The sequence below is a fragment of the Juglans microcarpa x Juglans regia genome, unplaced genomic scaffold, assembly GCF_004785595.1.
Source record: "Juglans microcarpa x Juglans regia isolate MS1-56 unplaced genomic scaffold, Jm3101_v1.0 JmScfU0054, whole genome shotgun sequence".
Classification (NCBI taxonomy): Eukaryota; Viridiplantae; Streptophyta; class Magnoliopsida; order Fagales; family Juglandaceae; genus Juglans; species Juglans microcarpa x Juglans regia.
The window spans coordinates 1-26,200 of NW_024475798.1; the positions used below are offsets into that span (position 1 = coordinate 1).

Sequence of the window (26,200 nt, forward strand, 5' to 3'; positions counted from 1 at the left end):
GGTAGTTTCAACTAGTGTTGAAGACCACCTGTTGCAACTACAGCAAAAGCAGAGAATGAAACTAGATCTGGTCAGCTGAATGGGTTTGACAGCACTCAATTGGATAGAGAAAGCAAACTTAATGAAGGTCAAAATAGTAATGCTGCATTTGGCACGAAGGGTTTAGATTCAGAGTGCTCTGGTACCCAAACTAGCCTAGGCATAGATGTAAATAATGATAATGAAATGTGTACTACCAGGAATGCTGTATCTAATGGGAAAACTAAGGAGCAAACTTCAGATTTTGAAGAGACAATGGATTTAGTAGGTGGTGAGGTGGTTAAAGAAAAGGATAAGTCCTATGGTGTTGACAAAAGGAACGAGACCAAGCTGGTTGATGGTGGTCTTATTTTCAATGCTCATTGTGATTCTGTTTCTCAAAACCACTCTAGAGATGGTACTACAGTCAAAGTTGAGGAAGATATGCACACGAGTAGATCTGAATTGCAGAAAGAGGTGACATATTCTTCTAACATTGAGGGGATGCGACAAAATAAACATACTGAATCAGATATTGAGGGGAAAGCAGATGAAGTGTTGGTTGATAATTCCAACCCTAGCAAGGAAACCATTTGTGCTGGTAGACACGAAGAACCCATGGATATCTCGAACCGTGAGCTTCCAGGGGCTGCTTTGTCAGGGAGGGACTCTTCTGGTGCCACTGACCTTCAAAATTATTCTGGTAACTCCTCAAAATTGACAGACAAGGCGCATGAAGATTCTATTTTGGAAGAGGCACGGATTATAGAGGTTCTTAGTTTACCTTTTCTTCTGGTTTATGACCCCTTTTTCTCAAGTGTGGTTTGAAGCAATTTTCCTATTTTCTTAATCCATCATAAAGCTATAAAGGACTGACATGATGCCGTATACAGGCAAGCGTAAGAGAATAGCAGAGTTGTCCGTCTGTACTTTATTTTCGGAGAATCGGCGAAAATCTCAATGGGATTTTGTTCTTGAGGAAATGGCTTGGTTGGCAAATGATTTGCACAGGTATGATTTTATGGAAATTCCATTCTTTCAAATTTTTTCTCATTTGGACCTTTCGTTCTCTCTTGAATTTATCTTGTCTGGTAGGACTTTCTAGTGCACACAGTTTGAAGTACATTTTTTTAATAATAAGAATTTCATTAAAAAGCACAAAGGCACAATCCTAGTTGGAAATTTATCTTTTGTCAAAACTTTCTGTGGTTAACCATATCCGACTATATCCCTGCTGTAACTCTGTTTCCCTCATTATTGTTATAGGAGCGTCTTTGGAAGGTAGATGCTGCTGCTCAAATATGTCGGCGGGTTGCTATTACTTCTCAGCTGAGATTCAAAAAACAAAATCAATTTTGGGAGCTAAAAAGAGTAGCTCACACCTTGGCAAAGGCTGTCATGCAGTTTTGGTGTTCAGCAGAGGTTATTTCAAATAATGATAATCCAGGTGTTGGTCAAAAGAACTGCAAGTACAGTTCGTTTGGATCAAGGAAGGTGGATGGAGATGAAGTTTCTAAGGACAAGATTGAAGGATCTGATACGGTGCGGTTATTTACTTGAGACCCTCTTTTCTTGTGTGTTTGTTTGATATTTAACCGTTGTTCATTGTACCGCAACTTTTTTCTTTTCTAATATCTCATCTATATTATCACATATTTATCATAATGTGCAGTTAGCTCTATGGTTATGGTTGTTTAAATTTCATGTCCTAAGTATATATGAATCAATACACTTATAAAAAAAAGTATATATGAATCAATACAAACTTTGTTTACTAAAAAAAAAAGTATATATGAAGTGTCACTAATGAATTTTGAAGGAGAATATTTGGAAAATGGAGACGGTTTTTCGGAGAAAGATAGAGGCAGGTCATTTGCAGCAGTATGTGGATAGTCTTTTTCATATGGAAAGATGGAGTAGCAGTTTACTTTCTTTTATATTCTGATTTCAAGTCAAGAGAGTAGGAGCCATAGGAGATAAATTGATCATTAGGAGTGTGGATTTCTCTGGGACTTCTGTTGGATTTGAACCTCATAAACTAGCAGAAGTGGGCTGGATATTCTGAAGCATATGTTCAATAATATAGAATTGATCCTTTTTAACTACCTTTAAAAGGCATGTAAACTACTTAAGTTTTAGATGTTTTCCTTTAGTACTTGGATATATGCAAGCTTGGATGTGTTGAGTTTGAGTGATGTATCTTGTAGCTTCTGATCTGTTTATCAACTGGAGCATTGGACCTTTGGTTTTAAGATGAGTGTCTTCTTTTGCTGAAAAATTCTTATTTGTATGCCCTCGCAGTTCTGTCTTACTTTACAGCAGATATAATACTGTCTAATAATCTATTTTTTTTCCCCTATAATTTGTGATTCTGGGCAGAATGCAGTGAATTGTTTTCCAAGTAATAGAGTTTTTTCTTATCTTGGTGTACTTGTTGATAACTATTTTTGTGGTCATGGCAGAAGACAAGCAAAGAAATGGGGACACAATATCCCAGACAAAATACTCCAATTGCTGTAATGGGATATGCAACTAGATTTTTGAAATATAACAGCTCTCTCGTCCTTCTCTTCAAGTGCTGGCACCAACAACTCCCGACAGGATATCTGATATGGGAATTGTGGAGATTTCATGGGAAGATCATCTTACTGATGTATGATCCAAGTTTCATTATACTTGTATTTTTAACTTATCAATGTTGACGTTTGTGAACCAGCATTCTGTCCTTCCTTCCTTTCTCACTTACAGACATAGATATGCTGTTATTCTTGTGCTAGGTTGGTTATGATGTCTTGAAAGCCTTCTAGGCTTGCCATACGTTACACTACCTTGTTTTTTTCTGATAACCAAAGGCTAGGCTGCCTTGTAAAGATGACTTCGCATGTTTGTTTCTATTAAAATTTTCTTTCCATATTAGATCAAAATTTCTTTCCAAATATTTTACACCTTTGAGTTATACATTGGCAGGAGTGCCTCTTCTATTCAGTTCCATTTGGTGCATTGGAGACCTACAGAAATCTATTGAATCTCATCTGCTACAATCTGAGGTAATATATATATTTTTTTTTCTGAAAATATTTCTTCCATTCATGTTTACATTGTGAATAAGATTGCCTATATATCTTTTTTCCTATGCTTTCATTCATTTGTTCTGTGGTTGTGGGTGTCTTTGATGTTTTAATTGGCAAAAGACAGTATTATTCTGAATGTATTTCACATAAGCAGATATTCTTTTGCAATCATATTCTTACCATGATTAAAATTGAATTATCCCAGAGAACTGTGAGTGCCATGCAAGAAGAAGTTGAGACATCAGCTTATGATGCCGCAGCAGGTATTGTTGAGACTACTGCAATCTATCAGTCCTTGTTGATCAGTCTAGTGATCCTTACAAGTTTATTTTTCAAATTCAGGGTATGGATATGAAGAGAGTGCGTATGATGAGGATGAAGGAGAAACAGGCATGTTTTCTTTGCCTGGAGCCTTTGAAGGTAGCAATTCATCAAAATTTTCCCAGAAGAAACGAAAGAAATTGAAGTCATACACTTCGAGGTCATATGAAGTGGGAGCTGATTTGCCATTTGGACAATGCACAACTGGAAATCAACAATCGATGTTGATTGGAAAAAGGCCTGCCAGTCTTCATCTTGGTTCAATTCCTACCAAACGTATGCGCACTGCTACTAGGCAAAGGGTTTCGAGTCCTTTCAGTGCTAGAACAACTGGGACCGTACAGGCTCAAGTTAAGACTGATGCTTCAAGTGGAGATACTAACTCTTGTCAAGATGACCAGAGTACTTTGCATGGTGGATACCAGATCCAGAAAAGTGCTGAGGTTGAGTCAGTTGGGGACTTCGAAAAGCATTTGCGATATGACTATGCAGAAACATCATCAATGAGGCCTAAAAAGAAGAAGAAGGCAAAGCATCTGGTACATAAGAACTCCTGTCAGCAGACACCAGGGGCTTCTTTATTACCTAAAAAATTGTTGTTATTTGCTTCTTATGTTCTTCCTTTACCTCTGTTAAGTTTCTTAAATTTTATATGGTTGCAGGCTTCCACGTATGGCCTAGGATGGCATCTGGATTCTGCTGCTTTTAATGAACAGGTGATTGTTGTTCTGTTCATTGAAAGTTGTTTAATATAATATGAATCTGATTCTGCTATTTTTTAATGAGCACACGACCTTTGTTCTTTTCATTGAATACAGTTTCAAATTTCATGAAACTTTATTTTTCTTTTTAATAAATTGAACTAAAATGATTGTAGTCATGTATATTACTTCTTGAAGAACAGCACAATTACAGCCAAGAACTGGAATCAGAGTAAATGCAAAACCTAAAGCACTGTTCTGTTTCTCTGTATTTTAGTGTTCTAAATTTGGGCTTTATTCTTTAACGTTATAAGTGTTTATAAATCGGGCCATTATCAAGTTGAAGATGATAAGAGTTCATCGCTGAGGAGGATTTTGTAGTGGGAAGGATTTTTTTTTAACATTAAACAAATTTTTGTCTCAAAGAGTAAACAAGAGCCCAAGTGTACGGGACATATACAAGTGCAACGCCTAAGCGTGCTAGTTTAGTGATTCAAGGAATTCATGAAAAGTCATGCCATGAAAATTAATTACAATTGACCCATGGAGTAAAGTATTAAAAAATAAGTTTCTAAGCTTATCCATTGACCACTCTTGATCTTAAAAAATTAATGAGTGGAGGAAGGGTGCTCTTCACTAAATTTTGATGGGGAGGATGTGTGTAGACTGGCTACTGCCTTTTATGAAGGGGTTTAATGGATGAGGAAGTATGGACAGATTTCTCAAATTCAGAGTGGTAAATGGTACTACAGGGTCCAATGGTGCTCAAATGAAAATGGCATATATATATATATATATTTTTGATTGGCATCGGGTGTCTGGGAACACCACCCAAACTAATCCTGGGGTTGCACAGGCCCTTGGCAAGGAGTTTCCCGCAAGTGCACCTTGGGTAATTAAGGAGAAAATCCCCCAGTCCAATGGCGCCTAGAGATTGTTTTCACCCAGGGAGATTTGAACCCTAGACTTGGAGGGAGCAATACCTCCAAGCCCAAGGCCTTTATCACTTGAGCCAAACCTTAGGGGTTATGGCATATATTTGGCATTAGTAGGGTTCGGTGGTGGATGTAGGCAAGGTTATCTAGCCATCCCAAGAGGTAGATCATGCAAAAGGATGGTTCATATAAAGAACTATGTAAAGTGGGAACATAGTTCTAGGTCATTATGTTTGTAGCAAGGCGGTGGAAGAGCTGCTCCACTGTGGCAATGTCACCGAGGGACCAATTATTGTGGTGGCACCGACTCCTATGGAATGTGATGACATATTGATCTATATATAAACATAGTAAATTTTCAAGGACATTGAAGTCTTAAAAGGAGTTCTCAGAGACCAAAAATTGAGGAACATAACAATAGCATGGTTGGTAAACTCGAGGTGTGCAAGGTTGTCAAAGATAGGGGTACACAAGAAAGGAACTTGAGAATGGATGCTAATGTTGGGCTTTTTGATGAGCAAGTGACATCCAAAGCTTGACACATCAGAAGAGCACCGGTTGATACCAAAGGTGAGTATACATTTGAAATGAAAATGTTGGGTAGTAGACAATTCCTCACAAGGGGAAACGGGGAGGAAAGCTGTTATGGTTGGTATTCTTGAGTTGATATCAAAAGAACAAATAGGGCATTTCCTATAGATTTAACTTTGTACACTGGGTATGTAGTGGGTGAGCCAATAGAATTGGGCATTTTGTTCCCATAAATTCAAGGCTTATCAAATGGGGTACTACAAAAATGGAAGGAAATTCAAGATTGTGTAGGGATATCGTGTGAGGGCTTTGAAGAGCAATTTATGGCTTTGTTTATTGCAATTGTAGTGGGGTATCCTCATCAAGGATCAACCCCCTCACAAAAATTGGGCCTAAAAAGATCTAGAAATCTAAAAAGACTCACTTGGTCTATCAACTATGATTCAAGTGGGAGTTCTAATCGCTGTTGACTCGAGGGGAGGGCATTTTTGGATTCTTTATGAGTCCTAAGCTATTATCGTGGAATGTTAGGGGATTGAATGGGGCAATAAGCTCCTTAGAATTAAAAATCCACTTTGCAATGGAAGATAGATGTTATTCGTTTGCAAGAAACTATGCTAGAAGTGGGTTTTAGAAGCATTTATAGCTTGTGTGGTTGTCATAATGTGGGATGGATTTATTTAGTGTCCAAAGGGGCGTCAGGTAAAGTATTGCTATGTTAGGATAATAGGGTGGTGAAAAAAGAAAAACAAAATATGTGGGAGAAATTATGGTGGTTTGTTCCTTTAAAAACAGAGGAGACAACATTTATTGGGTTTTTGTGGGTGCTTATAGGCTAGATTTCGATACGAGTAGAAGGGGTGTGTGTGAATTGGGTAGGCTTTGTAGTTGGTGGGACTAAACGTTGCGTCGGTGGGGATTACAATTCCACTTGGTTTCCAAGTTAATGATCAAGTGAAGTTCATCTTTTTTTGCTATGGTGGATGTCGTAATTCTCATTAGTGAGTAAGACCTTATGGATATTCCCCTTGTTGGAAGTTCTTATACGTGGTCAAATAATTGAAAAACTGCTTGGTCTAAAATCAATAGATTTTTGTATCTGTAGGCTGGGAAGTGCATTTTCGAAATTTATGTCTAAAGAGGGTACACAAACTTTGCTTGGACCATTTCCTTGTTATTATCGATTGTGGAGGCATTTAAAGGGTTAGAAGGCACTTGAAATTTAAGAATATATGGCTAAAAGTAGAATTAACCGGGGTGAGACATTGGTGGTCTTCATATCATTTCCAAGCAATCAAGTGTTATTTTGGCTTGAAAACTAAAGGCTTTGAAGAATGACTTAAAAGAAGACTTGCAATGAACTTTGGCAACGTGGAGCATTGACTTAGAAAGGGTCTCATTAATGGAGGAATTTTCTTGGAGGTAGAAATCCAAGGCCTTATGGTTAAATGAGGAAGATGAGTGTACAAAGTTTTTCCATCAAGTGGCTAACTCGAAGAGGAGAAAAACTATGCTATCGAATTCTTCGAGTTGATGAATCAATCTCATCTGATGAAGTTTAGTTAAGAACCACATTGACCAATATTATAAGCATTTGTTTTTAGAGCATTTTGTATGGATGCCTAAACTTGGTGGATTAGCACTCGAATAATTGAGGAAGAGATGACCACATGGCTAGAGAGGCCATTTGAAGTTAGGTTCATAGAATGGTAAAAAGTATGATTAGTGATGAAGCACTGCTCCTAGATGGTTACTATTTGTTTCTAATCTTGTTGGGATGTGATTAAAGAAGACAATATAAACGTAGTCAAGGAGTTTCATGCTATTAATATGTGATACCCCATATAATAAGAGGATAAGGTAGGTGATGTATGTGATCCCACATTGCTTGGGAATGATAAATTCTTGCTCTTTATAATGTTTCAATGGGCTCCAATTGTATCATTGACTAGTCCTTTTGGAGTATAGGCCATGTGGTTTGGGTCTTCCATTGGGGTGTTACATAAGAAGTTTGAGAATGTCTTGATTCCACTTTAATAGTCTTTATTCCAAATAATGGGAGTAGTTGACTTTGATGACTGCCACATTAGCCTTGTGAATGAGGTGAGTTGGGTTGTTGAGAAGATTTTTCGAAGTTAAAAAATGCATTTATGAAGGTATTTCATCAATTCTTCTCAGTTGGGAAATTTGAGAAAAGTCTCAACGCCACTTTTATTGCACTTATTCCCAAAAAGATTGGGGCATCAGAGGTTAAGGATTACCGGCCCATTAGCCTTGTGAATGGGGTGTATGAGATCATTTCCAAGGTGCTTGCAAATCGACTGGGAGATCATTACGAAACCCCCAAATGCATTTGTATGGGGAAGACAAATTTTGAACTCAATTCTCATCGCCAATGAATGCTTAGAAAGTAGATTAAAAGAAGGCAATTTGGGTCTCTTGTGCAAGTTGGATATGAAGAAGGTTTATGATCATGTTAATTGAGATTTTTTGTTGTATTTGCTGTGAGGTGTGGTTTTGGGGAGAGGTGGTGCGCATGAATTAGGTGGTGCATATCGATGGCCAGTTCTCAGTTTTGTTGAATGGCTGCCAAGTTGGTTTTTTTAACAGCTCCCGAGGTCTAAGGCAAGGGGATTCTCTGTCCCCACTTCTCTTTATCATAGTCATGGAGGCATGTAGTAGAATGATTTCAGTGATGGTTAATAATGGGTTTTAGGCTGGTGTTTCAGTTGGTGACATACATCGAGGTACTCTTCACATTTCTCATTTGTTGTTTGTAGGTGATACTCTTATTTTTTGTGAGGCAGATCTAAACCAGATTCAGGCACTAAGGGCACTTCTACTTTGCTTTGAGGCTGTTTCTGGGTTGAAAGTGAATTTATCCAAGTCAGAGTTGGTTTCAATTGGCAACATTTGTAATATCTGGCTGTTGGGTAACACCCTTGGTTGTAAGATCTTTTCCTTCCCTATGAATTACCTTGGGCTTCCTTTGGGGGCCATCTCCAGGGCTAAAACTATTTGGGATGCAGTAATTGGGAAGATTAAATGAAGATTGGCAGGTTGGAAGAGATTGTATTTGTCGAAAGGTGGTAGGATTACTCTAATTAAAAGCACTCTTTCCAATCTACTTACTTTTTTTTTTTTTTTTTTTTTTTTTTTTTTTTTTTTTTATCCTTGTTCCCAATTCCCTTGAGTGTGGTAGCATGTATTGAGAAACTTCATTGTGACTTCCTTTGGAGCAGACTTGGGGATGAGTTTAAATTTTATTTGGTCGAGTGGGACAAGATATGCTTCCCAATCTCTTATGGTGGTTTGGGAGTTAGAAATATGAGGGTGTTCAATCGGGCTTTACTTGGGAAATGGTTCTGGCGCTATAATACGGAACACGAAGCTTTATAGAAGTCAGTGATTGATTAAAAATATGGAGGCTGTCAAGATTGGTCTGAATGCTCTTTCCATTGTTTTCCTTCATTTATATAGAAAAGGGCTACAACTGAGCACTGATTCCAGCGCTTAATTGTTGCTGGTCTTACCATACACGTTAGCTTCTATTTACACATTAAGTCTATTTACTGTACACAAGAGTCTATTTACTGTACACGTTATCTATTTATCTGCTATACTATCTAGATATAGAAAACATCTCTATAAAATTATCTCTGTAACATCTCTCCTCAAATTGATGTTGGTGGATCAAGAAGCATCAATTTGTCAACCAAGAACTGATCCGCTGCTGAGAAAGAGCTATAGATTGCTTTTGGATGTTGAGTTGAGTTGAGTTGAGTTGAGTTGAGTTGAGGTGAGATGATAAAATATTGTTAAAATATTATTTTTTAATATTATTATTATTTTGAGATTTGAAAAAGTTCAATTGTTTATTATATCTTGTGTTAGAATTTGAAAAAGTTGTAATGATGAGTTGAAGTGAGTTGAGATGAGTTTGGCTTCCAAACGAAGCCTTAGTGAATATGTTTGCAATTTGACGTTCAGTGGAAATGTGAGGGAGTGTAATCACATGTTTGTCAAAGGATTCACGTATAGAATGGCAATCGACTTTCATATGTTTCGTACGCTCATGGAAGACAGGATTAGCGGTGATCTAAACAGTATTGGTATTATTAGCATGAAGAGGAGTGAGATGTAGCTGAGGAAAATCAAGTTCACCCAATAACCCATGAAGCCATGTGATCTCAGAGCATGCGGAAGACATAGCACGATACTCAGACTCAGTAGAGGACTTGGAAACTCTGTCTTGCTTCTCACTCTTCCAAGAAATGAGTGCATTGCCTAAGAACATGCACCAGCCAGTAACAGAGCGACGAGTATCTGCACATCCGGCTCAATCAGCATCACTATTCCCACCAACTGTAAGGAAGATTCTTTAGAAAAGAACAATCTACGTGTAGAGGTGCCCTTCAAATATTGGATAATGCGATGGAAAACGGCTAAATGAAGATGTTGGGGAGCCTGCATAAATTGACTAACTTGCTGTACAACAAAAGAAATGTCAGGACGAGTAATCGTCAAGTAATTCAAACTCCCAACAAACTGCCGATTCAAGGATGGATCTGATAGAAGCTCCCATTCTTTCTGATGAAGCTTAAGATTTACCTCCAAGGGAGTAAAAACAGAGTTACCCGATTGGAGACCACCAATGGAATAACGTCTTGTGTGTATTTGTGCTGGTATAACAACGTACTAGTTGGAGTAAGCTGTACCTCAAGGCCAAGAAAATATTGCAGGGGACAAAGATCTTTCATGTGAAAAGAGGCCTTGAGATGGTGTTGTAATTGCTTAATTAACTCAGTATTGGAGCCAGTGATCACAATGTCATCGTCATATACGAGAAGCAATACGATTCCTGTAGAAGTCTTGTAGAGAAAAAGAGAGGATTCAAATTGACTCTTTAAGTAAAATGAAAAGCAAGCAGGTTAGAGCGAAATTTGTCAAATCATGTACGCGAAGCTTATTTCAGTCCATACAAGGATCGGCGTAGCCAACAAACCTCTGAGAAAGGTGTAGCAAACATGCCGGGAGGTGGAGACATATAGATTTCTTCCTTCAAATCCCTATGTAGAAAAACATTCTTCACATCCATTTGCCGGAGAGACCACCCTTACGACGCGGCAAGTGCCAAGATAGTTTGCATAGTAGTCATTTTGGCAACAAGTGCAAATGTTTCTTCATAATCAATACCATTCTCTTGTCGGTTCCCAAGAACCACGAGACGGGCCTTATAAATGTCCAGTGAGCTATTAGCTCGAAACTTGATTGAGTACACCTATTTACAACCAATAGGTTTGACATTAGAAGGACAAATTATAAGGTACCAAGTGTGATTTTCTTGAAGAGCTTGGATTTCCTCTTGCATGGCCTGCTGCCAACACGCTTGAGTGGATGCCTGGGTATAAGAGTGAGGAACAGAAATAGTGTCGAGAGTGACAGTAAGTGAGATGTGAGGAAAACCATACCTATATGGTGGATGTGTAACCTAGGTGGACTGCCGAGGTATAGGAATAGTAGAATCAGGTGACGGATCAGTGTCTGGAAGGGGTGTTGAAGAAGGGGGAAGATGTCGATGATACACCATACCTGATTGAAATTGCTTAATAGAAGAAGACACATCATCAAAAGCGGGAAGAAGAGTAATAGGAGGATCAGAAATAACTTGAGACTGAAAGAAATATTGATTTTCGAAGAAAATCACATTCTGTGAGATTTGGGATTTATTTGCATGAGCATCATAACAAACAAATCTTTTCTGAGAAGGACTATATCCAATAAAGGCACGCGTGACAGACTGTACAGCAAGCTTGTGACGCTCAACAAGTGGTAGATGAACAAAACAAATACACTCAAAGGTATGAAAGGATTGATACTCAGGAGATATGCCAAATAATCGAAAATATGGAGAATCATAATCTAGAGTAGTAGTAGGCAAACGGTTGATCAAATAGACAATAGTAGACAAAGCTTCTACCCAGAACTTAGAAGGTACAGAAGAATCAATCAACAAAGTATGGACGAAATCTAAGAGATGACGATTTTTACGCTCAGCAACTCCATTTTGTTGAGGAGTATAAGGGCAAGAACGTTGGGAAATGATCCCCATTTGATGAAGAGAAGTTTGAAAAGAATGAGACATGTACTCTCCCCCTGAGTTGGAGCGTAAAGTTTTTATACAAGTACTGAACTGTGTCTCAACAAGCACAACAAATTTTTGAAAGACAGAAAATACATCAGCTTTAGAATGGAGAAAATATATCCAGGTGAATCGACTATAATCATCGAGAAACATCACAAAATAAAAATACTGACCATGAGAAATAATAGGACTCACACCCCAAACGTCAGTATGCACGATCTCAAAACAGTTAGAAGCATGACTACCATGCGCAGGAAAAGGTAAAGTTTTACTTTTACCAAGACGACAAGTAGCACAATCAAAAGATACAGGAGAAGAAGAAAAGGACTCTTTATTGCCCAAAAACCCATGTTTCATTAGATGAGTCAAGACAACAGAATGAGGATGACCTAATTTCTTATGCTAGATTTCATTAGTATTGGCAGTAGCCGTACAAGCTAGAGACACAACATTAGGAATAGAAAATTGTAAGGGAAATAAACGTCCTATTTTAGGCCCCTTTGCGATCACCGTCCTCAACACCTGATCCTGCACAAGACAACCACCACAAGAAAAGTGAACATCACAATTATTATCTACCAATTGTCCTACATAAATCAAATTGGTAGACAATCTAGGAGAGACAAAAACATCGCGAAATGAAGAGCCCAAAATACCAATAGCAGTAATAGGAAGAGTACTGTCATTAGCGATCTCAATAATTTGCGTGCCTCTATACTTATGAACACCATGGAGACGTGTCGTATTACCAGTCATATGATTAGAAGTGCCTAAATCAACAATCCAAGAAGATGAGTTAGTACCCGTACCTTGCAGGCCTAAGGCCGTAAAAGCAGAAACAATCATCTGTTGGACCATTACTGGTGTGAGAACAGATGAATCAAAGCTTACAGTAGGCGGCACATAAGATGAAGAAGAAGATTGTACAGCAGCTTGAAAAGCTTGGGATTGGCGATTCTGAGGTCGCACTCGACAATCTTTGATGAGATGGCCCTCTTTCTTGCAATAGTTGCAAACTTTCTTAGGACAGTTGTGAGAGTGATATGACCAAATTCCTTGCAACTAAAACATTGCAACTTGTTCCTCCCTCTCCCTTGTGCTGCATAGGCTACATTCACAGTCTCAAAAAAGACCTTCTCAGAAGTTATACCCATTTGAGTGGATAACCGCTGTTATTCAGGCAACAAATCTCCCAAACAAATATCCAAAGAAGGAACCGGATTACGGTTCAACAAACCAGCTCGAACGGGCTCAAATTAGGGTCGAAGCTTCATTAAAACTCGTTGACTTTCAACATGAACTGCTTGAAGAGCCGCGAGTGCCATAGTGGGAACCTTAGCATGAACAATGGCAGAATACTCGCACCAAAGGTTAATAAAACCATAATAAAATTGTGCGATAGGTAAATTTCCTTGACTATAAGTACTAATTTCCAATTCTAATTGGAACTTCCGAGCACTATGATCTTGGTGGTAAATACGGTGAAGATAATCCCACATAGCCTGAGCCATAGTAAAACAACGAAGATTGATCACAAGGTGAGACTCAATCGTCCCAAATAGCCAAGAGATTACCTTGGCATCCTTGACCTCCCATTGAGCAAATTCTTTTTCATTAGTAGGAACTTCAGCAGAATCATCAATATGATTTGATAATTCTTTTTTTTTTAAAAACATCTTAAACTGAAATTCCCACGTAGGAAAATTCTTTCCAGTAAAGTGAACAATAATATTTTCAATAGACATGATGAAAAAACACTTACAAAAATATGCTCAAGTAGTCCATCAAATAAGTGAGTCACAGTAATAGGAGGGGGGGGGGGGGGGGCAAGGTCCTAACTAGGTTCACACCCAAAATAAAAGGCCCAGATTGAAAAGAAAGGGGCCCAAAGTCACGAAAATAATTGCTCAAGGGGAGAAATACCTTACGGACCAAAGGAGAGAAACACCAAGAAAATCGATACCTGCCCAGAAAATTACGGAAAACACCTAGAGAGAGCCGACTGCAACACAACCACCTAGAAACTTTCGGACCGCCCCAAAGACCTCCACAGAAATTCAGATACTCACCAAAGGAGACACCCGCACGTCTTCAGCTGCCAGAAACTACCCAGAAACTACCGACAAGCCCCAAACTGCATTGCCCAGAACAGGATCACAGCAAACCACCACACAAAACCTACTGACAGCCTCAAAGCCACCAAGGTGATGAGCCCACAAGTCGAAACTCACTAGACGTGTGAGAAAACACTCACCACAAATTTAGAAACTTGCCAACGTGCGAAAACAGAGAAGGAAAACAATTCCTACTATTGCAACTCAGAAACTCTCAAGGATAAAGACCACAGAGAAACGATAATCAGAGTAAAAGCTCTGATACCATGTCAAGATTGGTCTAAATACCTCTTTCCATTGTTTTCCTTCATTTATATAGAAAAGGGTTACAACGGAGCACTGATTCCAGTGCTTAATTGCTGCTGGTCTTACTATACACGTTAGCTGCTATTTATATGTTAAGTCTATTTACTGTACACGACGAGTCTATTTACTATACACGTTATCTATTTATCTACTATACCATCTAGATATAGAAAGCATCTCTATAAAATTATCTCTATAACAGAGGCTTGTTGGGGGGGGGGGGGGATGGTGCTGCTTTAAGGAGGTAAGTGGGGTTTATGGCGTGGGTATATGGAAGCACATTAGACGAGGGTGGGGAGTATTTGCTCGTCATACTAGAATTGTGATGGGAGATGGCTCAAGAACTAAATTCTGGCATGACATACGGTGTGGAGATAGAGCTCTCAGAGACTCATTCCTTATAGTGTTCATACTTGCACGTGAGAATGAAGCGTCAATGGCGGACCTCATGGAGAGGAATGGTGATTTACTCTAGTGGAATGTGAGCTTCACTAGGGTGGCCCAAGATTGGGAAGTCAGCAACTTTGAAGATTTCTTCCAACTCTTATACTCCATGACACTGAGTACTCAAGGAGTTGATACTTTATTTTTTTTGATAAGTTACTCAAGGAGTTGATACTTTCCGGTGGATACTTACCAGAAAAGGTATATTTTTAGTTCGTTCTTTCTATAAGGCCCTCACACAACTGCAAAATAATCGCTTTCCATGGAGAAGAATTTGGAGAAACAAGGCCCCTCTTACGGCGGCATTTTTTGCATAGACATTGTCTTTGGGAAAGATTTTGACAATGGATAACTTACGGAATCGCGGGGTGATAATGGAGGAATGGTGCTGTATGTGTAAACAAAGTGGTGAGACTATGAACCATTTGCTACTACATTGCGAGATTGCTAGAGCGTTATGGGTCGATGTATTCAGATGGTGCATTTGGAAGGAACGAAATGATCGGATGTTCAAAGGTAGGGAGCATTCATTGGAGGAGATTGGATTACTATTTGTTAGCACTATGTTTCTTTGTGCCAAAGCTGTAGATTTCAATGGCCTTGAAGTTCTTATTTCTATTTCTTCCTCCTAAATAGGTGTTATCTCTTGTATACTTCCTGTGTACTTAGGCTATGCCTATCCGTATTAATATAATTTAACCGTTTACTTATAAAAAAAGCATTTACTAGAAATAGACAAATTTTAGGCTTGGTGGTTATTACTAATGAATGCTTGGGTAGTAGGCTCATCTCAAGAGAACCAGGGTTGCTTTGCAAATTATTGAGAAGGCCTATGATCATGTGAATTGCATCTCTTCTTTATTGGCTTGGGATATGTATTTTGGGAGAATTAAGGATCTTGGTGCGCTCTTTATATTTCATAGTGCAATCTTTTGTATTGGTGAATATCCCTCCTATTGGCTTTTTCAGTAGTTCTTGTGGTCTGAGATTGGGTGCTTGCTTTCCCCATTACTTCTCATTATGTCATGGAGGCTCTTAGCAAAATGTTACCAGTGGCATTTGTTGGAGGTTTTATCTTTGGCTTTTGAATGGGAGCAAACAATCTTGGCATGCTTAGTATTTCACATCTATTGTTTGTATTTCATGTTCTGATATCGTGTGGACCAAATTGGCTCATTTGCGCTTTGAGGGCTCTTTGTTTATGTTTTGAAGCCTCTTTTGGTCTTTGGGTAGAAAGTGAATTCGGCCTAGTTAGAGCTGATTCTAGTGGGTAATGTTCCTACTGTGGATAATTTGGCTAGCATTTTGGGTGTCGGGTATCTTATTTTCCCGTGAAATACCTTGGCCTCTCCTTGGACACCTCTTTCAAGGCTAAGTCTTTTGGAAAGGTGTGATTGAGAAGATTGAGCGCCGATTAGTTTGTTGGAAGAGGATGTGTATGTCCAAAGGTGGTATGATTACCTTGATAAAGAGTACTCTTTCCAATTTACCTACATATTTCTTATCTTTGTTTCCCCTCCTTATTAGTGCGGCCAATTGAATAGGGAAGCTACAAAGAGAGTTTTTATAGAGTGAAAAGGTAAAGAGTTCATAATCACCTAGTAAACTGAGCGGAGCTCGAAACTTGCTTCTGTTCAACTATTGCCGTCTAGGGAAATGGATTTGGTGGTATCAAAATGAGAGTGGCCTTGTGGAAAGCACTGGTGGATTATAAGGGCATGTTTGGACATTGAGAATTCTGAGGAATTCTCAAAACTTCTCATAATTTCTCAAACCATTTTTCAATTTTTCTACTTTTTCATCTAATTATCACCTAATCATTATCAAAATACAAAAATCAACACAACTTTTACAAACTTCAAAACAAAAATAATATTCAAAAATTATACTCAAACATTATTTTAACTTTATAATATTTTTTATTCAACTTTTTCTCTCCCTTCCCGAAGCCCAATAAAACATCTTCACTCAAACCATTTTACTACTATTCACAAAATTCTGAGATTCATGGGCCAAATCATATGAGGTGGGTTATGGAAGAATATCATAAGAAGATGAGGGTGTTTTCTAGTCATACTAGGCTTGAGGTGGGTGATAGCTTTAGGACTCGGTTTTAGCATGATTTATGGTGTGGTTATAGGGCCCTCATGGAAGCTTTCTAAGAGATCTAAAATATTGCACTTGCACAAGAAGCTCCAACAGCTGTTCTATTGGAGTTCTCCAGTGGCTCCTTGCATTGGAATGCTAATTTTTTCAGAGCTGCCCAAGATTGGGAGGTTGATACCTCCACAGAGTTCTTTGGAGGGGTGGATAAGATGCTTTGGGTCCCTACTAAAAAAGGTGTCAGACCGTTGGGCTGCCAATCTACCTAAAACCAATTGGTGTTAGGGAAGACACACTCAAGTCTTTTATGGCATTCAACATTGCACCCACAGGCCTGTTTATAGAGTGCTCGCAGGGAGCGGTATTGTGGACACTCTTCAACAATCCCTTCCTCACGATGTTGCTCTTGTGAATCAAACCCATGACCTCTAGCTCTAATACCATTTATTTAACCGTTGAGCTGCCAATCCACATAAAACCAATTGGTATTATGAAGACACGTTCAAGTCTTTCATGGCATTCGACATTGCATTCCGTAGGCCTGTTTTATGTTTATTAAAAGGGAAGCTCATTATCTGATCTTTCTGTATGGTCCTTACACCTTAGTATTGTAACCCATTCCCTGGCGTGAATATTTGGCGACAAACACCTATTAGAGCAGCTTTGTTTGCCTGGACAGCTTCCTTGGGGAAAATTCTCACCATAAAACAACTAAGGAGACATGACATCATTATGACAGATTGGTGTTTTATGTGCGACAAAAGAGTGGGGAATCTGTAGGCCAACTTTTGAGATTGCCAATATACTTTAGAATGGCGTTTTTAGTTGTGTCGGCTTGGCTTGGGTTATGTCCAGAAGCATAGTAGACTTCACCAATTGGAGATGGTTAATGACAGCCCATAACTTGCAACAGTATGTGAGATGGCCTCTATTTTTCTAGTGTGGTGTATTTGGAGACTAGACCTCATTATTTGGAGAGGGTTATTTGGCCATCCACAAATTGCAGCAGTATGGAAGATGATCGGTATATGTCTAGTGTGGTGTATTTGGAGAGAGAGAGAGGAGGGGATTGCATGTGAAAATTGAAGTTTAAAACTTTTTTTTTTTAATAATTTGTTCTTTTGGATGGTTTCTATAGAATGAGCTGAATTCTGTGATTGTCTCGCCTCTTTTCCCTATTTCTAATTATGTGTTCTCTCGTAAGCTATTTGTGTACTTAAGCTATGCCTTTTGCACTTTTAATGAACTCTTCGATTACCTATCAAAAAAATAAATAGATCTAATGTTGACATTTTGGCTTCATAGTTTTTGGTAAAATTTGTGCTAGAGGGAAACTTTTGTCGCATACATCTTTCATGGAGACCTAGAGATAATATCAATTGTGCCTTAACTAGTTTTAAGATAAAGGGTTCAGAGGGGAGGTTTTTTTAGCAAGCTCTATTTATCAATGCGCTCAAGCCCAGGTGAAGAAAAAATAGACTGTAAGTGGAGGGCGTGTGGAGAAGTTTCGGTGACAGGGAAGCTATAAGTGTCTTCATAGCATTCTGAGGACTCTTATGATATGGCAGTTGTTTCACAATGGGCCAAGCAGGCGTCTCTCTGCTCTATCTCGTTTCTTTTCATTAGCAAGCTTGGGTCTTTTTGACACAAGTTACTATGAAGATTCTAATTTGTTTCCTTTTCTGGTTTTAGCATGTTTATAGCTTAGTAGTTTACTTGCTTGTTCAAGTTATCTTTGAAATAATACTGTATTTTTTTTTAACCATCTCCAGAGTAGTATTCATCTCCTTTATATGCCTTTGATTTTTAGAGGGACCATTCCAAGAAGAGATCGGACAATCACCAATTTGAATCTAATGGAACAAATGGTACAGCTCTTTTTCACTGACAATAGATTTAGTAATTTGCTTGAAAACATACTTAATATATTTTATGTTCTCTGTCTTTTACATTTCAACTTGTTTCTCTGAAGGTTTGTATGGGCAACCTAATGCTAAGAGGCCGAAGTTTCTGAAGCAATCACTTGATAATACTTTTGACAACATTACTCCTATGAGCGGGTCCATTCCTTCCCCTGCGGCATCCCAAATGAGTAATATGTCCAACCCAAATAAATTCATTAAATTGATAGGTGGTCGGGATAGGGGCCGGAAAGTTAAAGCTCTGAAGGTACTCTTTGTGATGAACTATTGTTGGGCTTTGTTCATATGTTTTGTTCATATTGTTGCTAATTTACCTGTATTGTATACTTTTTCCCCACTGAACTTAAGCAATTAATCTTCTTTGCAGATATCAACCGGGTTGTCTGGTTCTGGAAGTCCCTGGTCGCCGTCTGAAGATCAGGTCATTACATTGTCATAACATCATCTATCTTTGGTTATTTCTAGAGTTTTCACTACTGCTTGTGCTAGTTATCTGATATTTTTGGTTATTAGGCTCTTCTTGTTCTTGTACATGATATGGGTCCTAACTGGGAGCTCGTAAGTGATGTTATCAATGGTACTCTGCAGTTTAAGGTAGTTATCTTCTTATTTAAATTTATTTATTGGATTTGTCCTATCATATACCTGAGCTAATTTACCTGGGGCATGCTGTATGTTCTACTGGTAAATGGTAACCTTTCCTGTTGATTTGATCATGGTTATTTAAAATCTTGAGCAATCCTGTTACTTTGTATTGCCTTCTTTTGGGTACTGATTCGATTGGTCCGCCTAACATATGCAGTGTATCTTTCGTAAGCCTAAAGAGTGCAAGGAGCATCACAAACTTTTAATGGACAGGAGTGCTGGGGATGGGGCCGATAGTGCTGAAGATTCAGGGTCTTCGCAGTCTTATCCATCTACATTACGAGGCATTCCAAAGGCAAGAATATTCATAAGCTTTCTGACAATGACGTCAACTTTGTCTCTGCATTGGAATGATAGCTGTGTACTGTCGAGCTTATTCATATTGTTTTGCATTCATGCAGGGCAGTGCCAGACAGTTGTTTCAACGCTTGCAGGGGCCAATGGAAGAGGATACCATCAAGGCTCACTTTGAGAAAATCATTATGATTGGGCAGAAGCAGCACTATCGAAGGAATCAGGTTTGTGATTTGAAGTGCACATTAGTTGTTTTTGTGCAGATTTGAACATATTGATGTAATTCCAATGCAAATTGCTAATGCTGTTTGTGCAGTTGCCAATAGTTATTGGTTGTAGTTTATTTATATTTCCTTTCAAGGCAGAATCTTTTTTTCTTTTTCCCCCCTTTTGGGGTGCAATTTTATATCAAAGTCTTCAAGCTTCCATCATCTGTTAGATAACTTAGATCAGATATCATTATAGGATGCCCTGTATGAGCTAATGGTCGAGGTTCATACTAAGGCTTCGTTTGGTTACTAAACCCATCTCAACTCATCATTACAACTTTTTCAAATTCCAATACAAAATATAATAAACAATTCAACTTTTTCAAATTCTAAAATAATAATAATCTTAAAATATAATATTCTAACAATATTTTATCATCTCAACTTAACTCAATTCAACTCAGTTCAACATCCAAAAACAGCCTAAGTCATTGTTTTTTTGATCTCCTGCAGCTTTTTTTCTTTATAAGAATAATGTTTTTAATCCACATTAAATAATTTTCCATATTGAAGTCTCAGTTTTTTGAATGAAACTTCTTGATTACTTGTAAAAAAAAAGTCTCAGTCTCAGTTTTAGTTTTTGTAATTTTCTTTCTGAATCTCTGATTTAGAAATTATGGGAACTATTATAGACTTAAATTGAGTCCTCGATATTCCATCAAGTCAAGATATAGTTGAATCTGAAAAGTATTATTATTTGTGTTTGCATATATGCCCATTAATAAAACTATAAGACCTTGTAATTTTTGTTGGCTTTTCTTTGGGTACTTGCACGTATGCACATACATAAATTTTTGTATTGTTCAGTATTTTCCCACTCTGGTTGACTTCCAATTTGAAAAGTGGTCCTGCCATATTTTTGAGATGGCATTCACAAGTCTAAAGTTTCCAATTTGATTAATAGAAATTTCAAGGGCTTGCTTAAATTGTGACAGCTTGTTAGCTATACAAAGCAAAATGTGTCACATTTGAAACTACAGGCGTATGACCTGAAACCAATCTATGTTGAGCTTTGTTTATGATTTAGTTTAAACTGTTTCCTGACCAGTCTTTTATCTTCTGAAGAGTGATAACCAGGATAGAAAACAAGTTGTACCTGTTCACAATTCTCATGCTCTGGCTCTTAACCAAGTTTGCCCAAATAACCTGAATGGGGTTCTAACGTAAGTTTTGGCGCCTTTCTGCACATTTGGTTTTGCATGCTGGTTTTTATCCTACTTACTGCTACTAAATTTAGTATTTTTTAATGTATTTTCTCAAAACTACCTGGCCCATATTTAGTTATTGTCTTGCAAAAAAAATTATTTTGTTTCGTTTTGTTGTTTGCTTGAAGGCCCACCGATCTCTGTGATGCAACAACATCAAGCCAAGATGGTATTTCCATTGGTTATCAAGGTTCTCATGCGTGTGGTTTAGCAATATCAAGTCAGGGTACTGTTGCATCGGTACTTCCTACTTCTGGGGCAAATTCCACACTGCAAGGGTCTTCCGGTGTGGTTCTTGGCAGTAACTTGTCATGTCCATCTGGTACACTGAATGCCTCTGTCAGGTAGTCTGCTGTTTTGTAGCTTGACTTTTTTACTGTTTGTTTACCACCATGTTCTTTTTATATTTTTGTTTTTCCAAATTTCTTTAAACCATTACTAGTGGGTTCCCTATTCCTTTTCAGGGATGGCAGATACAATGTTCCAAGAACATCATCTTTACCAGTTGATGAGCAGCAAAGAATGCAGCAATACAATCAAATGTTATCTGGTAGAAATATTCAGCAGTCTAGCATGTCCTTCCAGCTGGTCTTCCGGGAACTGATCGTGGTGTCCGTATGCTACCTGGTGGAAATGGTATGGGGATGATATGTGGGATGAATAGAAACATGCCAATATCAAGGCCAGGGTTTCAGGGAATGGCCTCATCATCTATGTTGAATTCTGGGACAATGCTTTCTTCCAGTATGGCGGGGATGCCAAGCCCCGTAACTATGCACTCTGGAGCTGGTTCTGGTCAAGTAAACTCTATGTTGAGACCCCGCGAGACTTTGCATATGATGCGGGTGAGTTTTAACTGTTACATTTTTCTAGTCTACAGTTGCTTGTTTTGATAGTAGCATTTAGTTTTGGTTTTTGGTTTTTGTTTTCTGTGTGGGTGTGCACTGTGTAGAAAAAAAATACTTCAAACCATGACGAAAATCCAGAATTTTAAAGCCTATCAATCTACAAGCTTCTTCTAGGATTGAATGGATGTAACTATTTTAACATCAAGTTGCATCAATAGAGCTATATATCTTAATAGGTTGCATCAGCTTGATCTCTTCTCTCTCTAACTAGATCTAGTTGTTGTACCCCCTGCATTCTTTCTTTTGGTTGATCATTAGTTGAACTTGGCTTGCTTATCAATATAGAGCTATGCATCTTTTTTTTTCTAGGTAAAAGAATATTTAGCTCTATATCTTACTCTCTTGTTTATTCCTCCTGGCCAAGGGTATTGTGGGGTGTGTTTGGAGCTCATTTGAGATCTGTTGGCTGAATTTGAGCATTCCATTGTTTCATGTGAGCAATCCAGCCCATGTTAAACCTTACTTGAACCCCTGGATAGATGTATTTGAGATCGTTTGGCTGAATTTGAGCATTCCATTGTTTCATGTGAGCTGTCCAGCCCATGTTAAACCTTACTTGAATCCCTGGATAGATGTATTATACTGCAGGAGGAAGTGATGGGTTGAGTCTGGGTTGTCTTAAATTAGAGGTAAGGGTTGTTTACATCTTTGAACATGCCCCAATTGCTAAAGCCAAAATCCACATCTCTCTGTCTCTCTCCCAAAAAAAAAAAAAAAAAAAAAAAAAAATCATTTTCCTTAATTTAGTTCTGCATTAAATGCGCACCTACTGATTTGTGAAACTTGTTGTAGAAGCAAACCCAGTAATCCAGACTCGTTGATCCTACTTTGCTAACATGCTTAATATCTTGGTTGTCGATATATCTAGTAGCACATGTATTATTTTCCTCTCAAGAGCAAATCTCTGGAATTGATACTATCTTGTATTAGTTTATGAGACATCATGATTCTGATATTGTAAGGTCTTTGCTTGACCGTACTATTATGTTTCTGGCTGCGTCAATACTTCCTATTCAGTATTTATTGAGGTGTGAACATCTATATCTGTGCTAAATTACTTTGCAATGGACAATCCCAAATGAATGAGGTTCACGGTTAAAGAAAGAGTCCACTAAATCTCACTTCTAAACAATTCGGTAATGACTAGTTGTTTGTTTACAAGCTTTGGAGGTGTGATTTCGAATTATGTTTGACCTTAACATTCATAAACACTAGCCAATCATGCACACGCAATACTTGATATAAATTAGCATAGTGGAGAAAAACATTTAGGTAAGAACAAAGTAGAGAAAACCCTGTTGACTTTGACTGTAGATGGAAAAGGTTGGTAATTATTTACATGAAGAATAGAAGACGGAGGGTTGTACAAAACAATTATGGGTGGTTAAAAGTGGGGGAAGAAAGGGCATGATTTGGTTATTAGAAATTCGAACGTTTAAGTTTAATAATGATATTAATTTGATAACCTAGGTGAATTATTTTCAGAGTAGTTAAAGCGGATTATTTAAAGGAATTCACAAGACAAATTTAGACGGAAAACTATCTATGGTTTTATTTTTTTGATCAGTAAATAAGAATTTTATTAAAATAGGTAAAGCCAAGTATGGAAAACTATCTATGGTTTTGTGGGCAGTAAAGATGCTTGAAAGTAGTGATATTTGTATTCTTTGGCTTTTTTTCCCCGAGCATCTTTGGAGCAGTATCAAATTTAAAACGGGGCTAATGATTTCAAGTCCTGTATTCGTAATAACTTGTGCTCTTACTGATGTGGCAGTTAGATATGGTTATTTGACTTGGGTGCCTGTCTCACCTCAATTGGTTACCTATATTATGTTCTTTCACATGTTGATTTGTCATCATTGGCTTAGTAATACATCACTATTCACTATTATATTTCATTTCACAAGAAATGTTATTTGTGTTATAGCCTGGCCATAACCCGGAGCATCAAAGGCCAATGGTGGGTCCTGAGCTTCAGATGCAGGCCACACAAGGGAACAGCCAAATTATCCCCCATTTCAATGGATTGACTTCTGCCTTCTCTAATCAGAACACTTCACCACCTGTTCAACCATATGCTGGCCATTCTCAGCATCATCAGATGTCTCCACAACAGTCTCATGCTCTTAGTAGCCCTCATCACCCTCATATTCAAGGCCCCAATCATGCTACAGGTTCCCAGCACCAAGCCTATGCAATCCACCTTGCTAAAGAAAGGCTTCTACATCAGCGGTATTTGCAGCAGCAGCAACAACCGTTTGCTGCATCGAATGCTTTGATGCCGCATGTCCAGCCACAGCCACAACAACAGCCACAACTTCCCATATCGTCTTCTGTTCAAAATAGTTCTCAGATTCAATCAACATCAACTCAACCAGTATCTGTGTCACCTGTGACGCCGACTTCCCCGATGACTCCTTTATCATCTCAGCATCAGCAGAAACATCATCTACCACAACATGGGCTCAGCCGGAATCCTGGTGCTAGTGGGTTGACCAATCAGGTGGGGAAGCAACGCAACGACAGTCACAGCAGCTGCAGTTTCAACAATCTGGCAGGCACCACCCTCAACAACGGCAACAACCAGTGTCTCAACAGCAGGCTAAACTTGTAAAGGGAATGGGAAGAGGGAACATGCTGGTTCATCAGAACCTCTCCATCGATCACTCTCATCTTAATGGCCTTTCTATACCTCCAGGAAGCCAAACTCCTGAGAAAGGAGAGCCGATTATGCATGTAATGCAAGGTCAAGGCTTATATTCTGGCTCTGGCTCTGGCTCTGGCTCTGGCTTGAACCCAGCCCAACCATCTAAGCCATTGTTCCTTCTCAATCTTCAAACCCTTCCCAGGCACAACAAAAGCTAATTGGCCCAGCACCACCTTTGTCACAGCAACTGCAGCAGATGCCTCCTCACTCTGACAACAGCAGTCAAGGCCAGACTCCACCAGCTCCTTCAGGTCATACAGTATCAACTTCCCATAATACAGTTCCATCTGCTGTTGTTGCTTCAAATCACCAGCAGCCGCAGCTACAACCTCAGCCGCAGCCACAGCCACAGCCTCACCAAAAGCAGGTTAATCAAACTCAATCAAGGTTCAGAGACATTTCCAACAGAATCGTTTGAATTCTGAGTTTCAGAACAAGTCTCAAACTGAACTAGCTCAAGCTGACCAGCAGGCTGTGAATAGTGCTTCTCCAATGATTTCTGGCACTGGAGTGCCTCAGATCTGTAATGATTCAATTGATGTGGTTCCTGTTGTTTCTTCTTCCGTTGCTCAGTGGAATGCTTCGGAACCAGTATATGATTCTAATAAGCCTAATTTGGTGACTCAAGTGAGTTCTGTGGGGAGCACACCTGTGTCAAATTCATCTGGGAGTGAGCCATTACCACCTATTAGTCAAGGTTAGGACCAAGGCAGTTATCTGGTAGCTTTCCTCGCATGGACATAATGTTGGATCAAAGTGGCAGGCTCAGCTACCTCTGCAACAGTCTCCAACACCCCTACTTCAACCCCAACAACAGTATCAGCTGCAAGAACAGCAGCCGCAAGAACAACAATCACCTCGGCATCTCCAGCCACAAACGCAGCTCCTCCAAGCAGGGCAAGGCAGTTTGTATATGAGGCCCACTAGTTCTAAACTGGAATGAAGCCATCTAGTGATTGAGCATTTCGAGACCAGTCGGCCTACCGGCATTGAGTCTGCATGCCCTTTTAACAGCAACGCACAGGTAATTTTGTTTCTCTGCTCCATCGGCAACTGTAGTCTAAATGCAATATGCAGAAATGATTTAGTGTTTAGTCAATTGATTGTTAAAAGGGATCTAATGTGTGATTTGCGTGTGCCTTTTTCATACACATTGAAAAGTAGGCAGGCATTATTTGACAGGATATTTTTAGTCTTGAGTTATACGGGATCCTTTTGCCTAATGCTTGGTATCCAATTTTATTGTTTTCGTCATTTATGTTCAGACTCGTGTTGTTTTCCTCCTGCTCAAATTGATTCTCAGATTATTTATTTTTTTACAAACTTTTCGTAAATAAATTCCATAGTTGAACTATTTGTGTGGGTTGCTCTCTAGTGCGTGAGTGCTGGATAATAATGCAATACTCTGATCCATTAGGCTCTAGTTGTTTACTTATTGGGAGGTGCATTCTTAGTTCTCTGAAGAAAGCTAACTCAAGGTATGGGGTTTTGATGCAGATGAAGCTGGTTATTCCATAATACGCATTGCAGGAGAGAAGGAGATGCTGATCATTATTTGCAG

General features: G+C 38.7%; 1 long non-coding RNA gene and 1 pseudogene across 1 annotated transcript; both read left to right on the forward strand.

Annotated features, from left to right (window-relative positions):
• Window positions 1-919: 919 nt before the first annotated feature.
• Window positions 920-2,583, forward strand: LOC121245537. Its single transcript, XR_005936823.1, has 3 exons — window positions 920-1,029; window positions 1,285-1,560; window positions 2,484-2,583. It is a non-coding gene; the product is annotated as an uncharacterized LOC121245537 (long non-coding RNA).
• On the forward strand, window positions 2,573-26,200 carry LOC121245536 (annotated as a pseudogene).